Source organism: Phyllostomus hastatus, unplaced genomic scaffold (assembly GCF_019186645.2).
Source record: "Phyllostomus hastatus isolate PE091 unplaced genomic scaffold, TTU_PhHast_1.1 phas_scaffold_78, whole genome shotgun sequence".
Lineage (NCBI taxonomy): Eukaryota > Metazoa > Chordata > Mammalia > Chiroptera > Phyllostomidae > Phyllostomus > Phyllostomus hastatus.
In genome coordinates, this window is record NW_025334041.1 from 9862452 (window position 1) to 9871925 (window position 9474).

Below are 9474 nucleotides of genomic sequence, written 5' to 3' on the forward strand. Positions count from 1 at the left end.
AAATTTTAAAACAGGAGCCCGTGGCCCAGCGAGTGCACCTGTTGAATGCTCACTGGCCACGAGGACGCCGCAGGCGTCGCTGGGTTGCGGAACGCGCGTTGGACACAGCCCTCGCCCGTGGGAACTGAATGACTGCCAGCAGCGACACGTTAAAATAGCATTCATTCTACAAACATTCAACCGGCTTTTGTCGCTAAAGTTTGTCTTCTGAAACAGGCACCATGATAACCCTAGGAATAAAAATATGAATAATGTGTGGTTCCACCCTCAGAGAGCTGCCAGATTAGCCAAGGGGTAGCTCACCACACCCTGAACCCTTGTGAGCACGCTGTTCACTCAATACTGTAGATGCGATGCTGGTAAGTCTTCTCTTGCATATTTCTGGAATAGGAATTCTTCTCTCCTTGACTTACCTTAATAAATCAAAGTTGCCTTCCTACAGTAAGAGTTGAAACGGCCCTTAATCTTTTGGTAAATCAGAGGTCCGGATGGTGATCAGCCCAAAGGCATCCTGGGCATTGCATTTGATCGGATCTTTTTTCCTGAAGGAACCACCCTTACCTGGAAGTTAATGCTCCCATGTAGCCATTTCCTGACTTTGTAATTTCCCAGTTCCCTTAAAAGAACTCAGTTGAAGATTTATGAAGAACCCGTGAAGATTTATGAAACAGCTACTGGATACCAGGCAAAGATGGACATAGTGTTTTTTTGCCATCAAGGAATTTACATACTGTAAACTAGGCGGGATTCTAAGACCTCCCAAGATCCCTGGTATACACACCCTCCCAATTATTCAATCAAACACTAATCTAGATACTGCTCTAAGGGATTTTGCCCATGTAATAAAGATCTCAGATCAACTGATCTTAAGATAGGAAGATTGCCCTCGGTGGGCCTGACCTAATCAGGTGGGCCCTTTGAAGGAACTGGGCTCTTCCTGTGGAAAGGTTCAAAGCACAGAGTACATTTATCATCAGGGAGATTCTCCACTGATAGCTTTGGAGATGGAGGGGGCCACCTGGCAGGGACCAGAGAGCAGAGCTTAGGAGCTGAGAGCAACAGCCCGCAAAAAAAACGAGACTTCAGTTTTAAAACTGCAAGAAAATGAATTCTGCCAAAGACAAGAATGAGCTTGAAAGTGGACTTCCACAGAGCCTCCACACAAGGACTCAGTCTGCCTGAGACCGTGATTTCAGCCTCGGGAGACCCTGAGCAGGAACCTCAGTCATGCTGTGGCTGCGCCCGAACTTCTGACGGACAGAACAGTGAGCTAATAAATGGGGGTTGTATTAAATTGCTGTTTGCTTTAATCTGTCACGCAGCGGTAGAAAACTAATACATAGGACAATGGAAGAGACAGAAACATGAATTAAAAAATCCAATATGCGCCCTGGCTGGTGTGGCTTAGTTGAAGCCTCGTCCCATAAACTGAAAGGTTGTGGGTTTGATTCCTGGTCAGAGCACAAGCTTAGGTTGTGGGTGTGATCCCCAGTTGGGGCGTGTTTGAGAGGCAACCAATCTATGTTTCTCTCTCACATCAATGTTTCTCTCCCCTCCCCTTCCCCTCAGTGAGCATGTCCCTGGGTGAAGATTAAAAAAAAAAATCAACATGCTATTGCAAATGTTACAAAATGTTGATTTCTTTCTTTTTTTTTAAAAAATATAGGGACCTCAAGATAGAGCAAGCTTCTTGCAGTTATACCTGGTTCTGTCATTTAAAGGATATACATTAATCTAAATTTCCAAAAATAAAGAGATTCCTTAAATTTGAGACTGAAATAAAGAAAATACATAGTTTTTCTTCTTTTTGGAAAGGAGGGAGTTTAAAAAAGACATCTGTTTTGAAATCCATGTATCAAATTTGTTTCCAGTGATGGATGACCATAATTACAAAGTTATATTTACACAACAAATACTTTTTGTCAGAATATGAAAAATAGAATTCTGTGTATAGTGCAGTTGCTCAATGAATTGAGTGAACACTGTTGTTTTTCTTAGAAAGGCATTGAACTAAAGAGCAGAACTTTTGGTGTTTTTGGATTGATTCCTAAGTCTGCAACGTCAAGTTTCGGTACATCTGCAACTTACTGAATTGCCCCAAGCCTCATTTTTCTCTTCTGAAAATGGAGAGAACAGTGAGATAAAGTATGCAAAGTCTTTATTCCAGAACCTGGCACATGGTAAGAACTCAGGAATTGCCATTATTACTCTTCAACTGCCTCTTGGGAACGATTTGTCCAAGATCAGCTGATTCATTTTAAAAGTTAAATTCAGGAGTGACCTGAGGGTGCTAGCACGCTGAGGACTGGTCACAGATGAAGAGCCATCTCTTTTTTCCCCCCAAACCTATAGAGCAGGTGTCTCAACAGCAGCACTGTTGGTATTTGGAGCTCGATGATTCTTCCTTAGTGGAATGTTTTGTGTATTGTAGGATGTTTCATAGCATCGTTGGCCTCTACCCACTAGCCAAGGGCATCTTCCTCCACTCCCCCCACCACTGTGACACCCCAGTATGTCTCCTAACAGTGCCAAATAAGTGTTCCCTGGAGGGCGGCCCTGCCTCCATTGGGGAACCACGGATTCGGAGAAAAAGGTCTCGCATCAGCTCTGTGTCAGTCATTTTGTTAATGGAGGAATGGAGACGGTGTGCGACCAAGGCAGTGGAAATCAGTCCTGGGAAGCACGCCTGCAGAAGTCGCACGGACCTGGGGAAAGTCAGCTGCTCAGACAGGAAGACCATAGATCACTCACTCTGCCTCCCTCCCACTCGGGCAGAGACCTGGGAGGCACCTCCTGGAGGGGTGTATGCAGGCTCCAGGAACAGTTTGTTCCAGAACTTCAGTCAGGTCTTTCGTGTAGCGTGAGGCTGAATACCCCCACATTTTGGGGTGGAGGTGGGGTCGGGGTGTGGGTTGCCTTTGGGCACTGTTTGGAAGTAGAAAGAAACTAAAACACATCCCTGCTGGTGGTCAGAGAGTTGTGCTGTCTTCACTGGATTTAGTGAAATATTTCTCTTTCTTTCTATGCATCTAGACTTGGCTCTTTCAGAACCACTGTTTGGCTTTGGGAGACGAGGGTTGATAAGAAGAGAAGGACAACTGGAACCCCACACAGGCTGCGAGGTCTCAGGAGCCCAATCTGGAATTGCTAAGCCCATTCTGGGTTCTCCTGATCAAGTCTGTTCTTCTACCGACCCCATTCCCAAGTCCTCTATGGCTTTTATTCTAGTGTGACTTTAACATATGATTTTACCTTTTATTTACTGCCTCATTGAGTCCTTTTAATTAGCCCTGTCCTTGGCAAATCTGCTCCCTCCACACAGCCTCGCGGTTCTGTGGTTTGGGGAATTAGGCAGAAAGGGGAGTGCAGCGGCTGGCCCAAGCACCCAGGGTAACGCCCTTGTATTAATGGGGGACTGCAGACCGCAAGGGCCAGGAGGCGGTGGGCAGTAAAGAAGGGTGTGATTTGTCAAGGAGGTGATGGGCGAGGCGATAGGACTCTAGGATCTGGAGAAGCAACACCCAGAGGGCAATTTAGGAGGGATGAGTGCCATCCACCCTCCCTCTGCCCCTCTGTGCACACTCAAGAAAGGTGCCACCTAGAGGCGGGGAGGATGAATAGCAGGTAGGCACCTGAGCTAAGCTTAGGCCAGATGGTTTCATTGCCACTGGAGTTTGAAAAAAAAAATTTGAAAGACCAGCAAAAATTAAAAATCTACATACCTAAGTCGTTGTGACCCAAGTACCCCATAAGTTTCTGGAAAAGTTTTTACTTCAGCATTCCTGCCCCTTGGCCTGAAAAATTCGTGCTGAATTCTGTTTATGCACATGTCAATCTTAGTTTAACAGAATAGTTTCTTTTGTCTTATCCCTCTCAAAGGCTTGAATCTAGAACTTGAGGAAGTACTTAGTTGGGCTACATTTGCCGTCAAAACACGTCTGTCTACATTTCCTTTTCTACATGTCCAAGAAAAATAAATAATTTGGTTTGCTTAATTTCTTTTCTATGCATGCAAACACTTCGATATTCTATGCTGTGCAGTCATCTCCCGCCTCGCCCTCACCGTTCACCAGGATAGCTTCCGATCACGCTCCCCGTTTCTAACATTTGCCTCCCGTTTCTAACATTGCCTTCCTTCAGTACCACGCACGAAACTTCCTGCCCAGCAATCCCTCATCGGTGCCGAGAGAGAAACACGGACTCAAAGATGGTGAAACGGGTGTTTGAACATCTTTCTCTTCTCTCTTTGTGATGATGGTTATGGTTCTGCCTCTCCTTGTCTGCTGAGGCTCATCGGGGGCCGTTACATTGGCTCATCATTGGGAGACTTGTCCCAAGAGCGCGGGCCCAGGACTCCAATGAGGACGCGGATTCCCTCTGGCAACAGGCGCGTATGCAGGTCTTTTGCTAAACCAGAAGCTGCTGTCGTTATGTGAATAGGCTGATTGCTTATGACTCGTCCGTTTGATAAGGTGCGAAGATCTGGGCGACAGCCGGCGCGGTGCTCCAGCGCCGCCCCTCCAGGCTGGGAAAGCGGCTGAGTGATGGGAAGAGTGCAGCGAAGATCTGAGAAGCCGTGGACTGGGTGTTAGAAAGACTTCAAACCATGACTTCTCTGCTTACAAATTGCATGATCTCGGCAAGGTTGCCTGGCCCCTGTGAACCCTAATTTCCTCATCTGGAAAAATGGAATGAAGGGATAGATGTGAACTTCTAAATGTAGAGTAGGAGATGGTACAAAGAATCAAAAAGAAGTTTTTAAAAATGTGAGAAATTTGAGGACATATCTAAGGTCTTATAATACTGGTCCTTGGCCTAGAATGTGGACAGAGACATTGATCAATTTTAGCTATTGTTAACCAAGTATGCATGTTAAAAGGTTTAAGTGTATCAGTTAGAAGTCCCACCCAGCTAATAAGAACAAGTCTTGATTAAAGTGATCTCTGTGTCCCGTGAGTGATATCTGGAGGCAGGCAGTGCAGGGCCAACCTAGCCCCTTACTCCCTGGAGTGTGGCCTCCATCGCCAAAGTTGCCTCATGGTCCATGAAGGCTGCTGGTGGTCCAGCGGCCACACCCACATTCCAAGCAGGACAAAGAAGGGATGGAGGAAAGAACAGCACAGGACTACTGTCTTTAGTACTCTTTTAATGAGCCCTCCCAGAAGTCCCAACCAACAACTTCTCCTTACCTTTATTGTTTCCTCCTGTGAGGGGAACTCAGAAATGTCCTTTTCTAGCAAAGTGTGCTTCCCAGAGTTTCACTGCTGAGGAGAAAAGGGGGCATGGCCACTGTGGAGGCTTCCAGCAGCCTCTGCCATAGGGTGACCACTGCGTGTCAGAGAAAGGATGAGATGCGTCCAGTCAAGGAGAAAGGAAAATGGGGAACAAAGACAACTCCATCAATCCAATAGATAGCAGGAAAGGAATAAAAAGAAGCCAACAAAAATCAGTATGACGAAAGCACATAAACTAAGAAAGAGTAAATAATTCCAGTTGAAGTTTAGTCATGATCAATGTGAATGGACTTCACCCACCCACATGAGAATGAGCATAGACTGTGGAAAAATCAAGCCAAACTCATCTGTACACTGTTTACAGGAGATATGCATTTTACCAGAGAAAGTGCGAAAGCAAAGGAGTGGGAAAATATGAAACAGGCAGATATAATAGTAGGTAAGATAATTTTTTAAAGGTAAAGTTGTAATGCTTGTATAAATAGAAAATGAAACATTAAAGACTTTATTTTGATTCAACTCTTCTTATTAAAGATAGAACCAGTAAGAGGCTATAAAGGAGAATTCAAAGTACTACAGTTTTGGAGTTGATGAGGAATGAATGCACAAATAGATGTAAAATTGGCTAATATCCACAGGGTGATTATCAATGGCCTTTCGCTGGAATGGTAGTATATTCTTGGTATATTAGGATACAATTTTTATTTCTCTGTACGAGAATAATTTGCATTACTATCAGTTTTCTACAAAGCAGCTCGAAGAAAACGAAAGGCACAAATTCCAGAGTCAGAAAACTGCCAACAGTGTGTTCTCAAACAATGTGTGGTTTTCCACTGAAGACACCAAGTAACCTTCTGGTCTATTTCAAAGTCTGTCACAATTGTCCCCTACTCTCCTCTCTCCTTTGGTGACCCTAACAATCTCAAAGAAAGATTATTCTTAAGTTTAATTTGCAAAACCCAGGTCCGTATAGTAATTTTACCAATTACAAACTGAATTTCTGTCTAGAAGCTTTCATAAGGAATCCCAGGACGCTTTTTTAAAAGATTGGCTCTCCTGTGGCTAGAAACTCTTGCTATCAAATTTCGGCCAACGCGTGAGTAGTTGAGAATGTGGATGCGCAGCCTTCGGAGACATTGTCTCGATGTTAATAATGGCTCTTTCCTGGCTACAGCCAAGACACAGAAAAGAGGACACCTCCTCTCCCAGCGCTGCAGTCCTAACTTTGTGCCACCGATAAATGCCTTACATTTAAAGCAAGACAATGCTGTATCTCCCCCACGGATCTGGTTTTCACTGAGTACTCTGAGTAACTCGTTATATTCTGACTACGTTGTCTGGTCTTTACTGTGCTGCAACACCTGTGAAAGGCGCTGTTGCACGGCAGTTGTGAGCACAGAACCTGGAGCTAAACTGCCAGGTGCAAACCCCAGCACTCTCACCTATTAGCTGGATGGAACACCTATTAGCCCGATTTCCCAATGACTGCCAGCTGAAAACCCTGGTCTCCCAAGAGTGCTTCCCACCCTTCAACCCTGCCTGCCTCTTACAATCTCCGGGATTCTCTCCTCTCGGATGTTCGTTCTGCATGGTCGCAATCCTTACGTCATTTGGGATGAGTCACAATATTTCTATGCCTCAGGTTCCTCCTCTGTAAAGTGGGAATATTACGGGTACCAACATTGCTGGTGAATTGTGAGGGTTAAATGTGTTAATGTATGTAAACTGCTTAGAAAACTGCCTGTCAAATATGTTCTAAATCCATGAACTAAAGACAGACTATCAGATATCAGACACAAAAATCCGACCATACGCTCTTCCTAATAGATACATTTCAAATCTAAAGTCTCAGAAAGACTGAAAAGAATGGAATGGCAGAAAGAATTATACCAGTCAATACAAATTTTAAAAAGTGATAGCACATTACTCAATAGCCACACCAGAGGCCAGAAGATAGTGTAATTAATTGATAGCAAACAAAAAAAGACTTTAAACGTTTTTAAGGTTGGAGGCATAAAGCAGGTCGCTGCAACACAAAAACACCAATTCACTAGGATTATTCCACAGTTCTGAGGTGCTATGCACCAAGGAACGCAGCATAATTGAAAGAGTGAGATGGAAAACAGACAAATTCAAGTCCAGAATGTGGCAGACAAAAACGGAATATGGAAGATTGGAACAATGCAATTTACATCGACTCAGCATTTACTGAAAAACTCAAGGTTTTCTGACTACAATGTTCTACCATTAGAAATTAGTTAGCAAAAAGAAAACCCCTCAAAAACCATAAAAACACACTTCTAAAGAGTTTACGTGTCAAAAAAGAAACAAGGGGAGTGGGCACATACTTAGCTCCTAAAGACGGTGATGACACCACGTAAAACACGGGGCACAGCTGAAGGGGAACTTGAGTCCTCCTCGGCCTTAATTGTAGGCATCAGAAGAGCAGAAAGGCTTAAGAGTAATAAGAGAAATATCCATTTTCCAGTTATAAAATAAATATGGTAAATCCAGGAAAGCAGAATCAGGAAAATAATAAAAAACAGAAATGAATGAAGTAGAAACCTAAGAAAAAAGAAAGAAAAAAAATCACGAAACCAAAAGGTGTTAAAATTAAGAAGGTAAAATACGCTGACACAGACTAGTGAGAACAGTCTTGGGGGAAAAAAAGTTGGAGAACTTAAAACTTGCCAGTTTCAAGATTTACTACAAAGCTATGGAAGCGAAGATATGGTGGCGTTAATAAATTGTTAACATTAACGGTCAACCCATTCTTGACAAATGTGACAAGAAAATTCAATGGGGAAGAACAATTCTTTTTGTTTGTTTGTTTGTTTGTTTAACCAGTGGTGCTGGGAGACTAGATATTCGCATGCAAAAGAATGAAATGGGACCCCTGCCACACATCATATAAAGACTAACTCAAGCCCTGGCTGGCATAGCTCAGTGGATTGAGCGCAGGCTGCGAACCAAAGTGTCGCAGGTTCGATTCCCAGTCAGGGTACATACCTGGGTTGCAGGCCACGGTCCCTAGCAACCGCACATTGATGTTTCTCTCTCTCTCTTTCTCCCTCCCTTCCCGCTCTAAAAATAAATAAATAAAATCTTAAAAAAAAAAAAAGACTAACTCAAAATAAATTGTATATCTAAAGCTATGAAACTCTGGGAAGAAAACCCAGGAGCATGACTTCATGATCTTGAGTTAAATATATGAATTCTTAAATATAATACCAAATGCACAAACAATAAAGTACAAAAAAATTATAAACTGAACTTCATAAAAATAGAGACTTCTATGTTTCAAATTATACCATTCAAAAGGAAAGCCAACCCACAGACTGAGAGAAAATATTTGAAAGTCATTTATCTGAAGTTTTATATTCGAATATAAAAAACTTTTGTGACTCAATAAGGAGAAAATAACTAAGTTAAAAGTTGAGCAAAGGATTTGAACAGACATTTCGCTAGTGAAGATGTACAAATGGCCAACAGAATGTAGAAAGATGCTCCGCGTCATCTGTCATGAGGGAGATGTGAATCACAACCAGGACACACCGTTTCCTACCCACCAAAACAGCTGCAATATTTTAAAAAACAGAGAAGCGTTGGTGAGGTTGTGAAAAAGTTGGAACCTTCACTCGTTGCGGGCAGATTGCAAAAGACCACATATTGTCCGATTTCAGCCACAGCAGAGGTCCAGAACGGGAAAGTCCGTGGAGGGAGAAGGCGGGTTGGCGGTTGCCTAAGGCTGGAGGAGGGAGAACAGGAAGTGGCTGTTTAATGGGCTCAGCGTTCTTTTCTGGGTGATAAAAATATTCTAAACTTAGATTGTGGTGAAGACGACCCAACTTTGAAAATACAATAAAAACCATTGAATCATACAGTGTAGATGGGAGAATTTTTATGGTACCTAAATGTTACTCAATACAATTGAGTTCTGAAAAATGAAATACGGTGACATTACAGGCGGCGTTGTATCCTGATGGAATCCCGGAACGGAAAAAGACATTAGTGAAAAGACTGGCAAAACCCAAATAATGTCTGGAGTGGGGCAATAATAGTGTTTGTGCTAAGATATTTGTACTAATGTTAATTTTTAAACAAATTAAAGGTTACTCGAGATGTTCATGTTACAAAAGATAGGTCAAGGTTACACAGGAACTCTGCATCACCCTTGCAACGTTTCTGTAAACTTGAAATCATTCCAAAGTACAAGTGAAAACCAGCCACAGCAAACCTT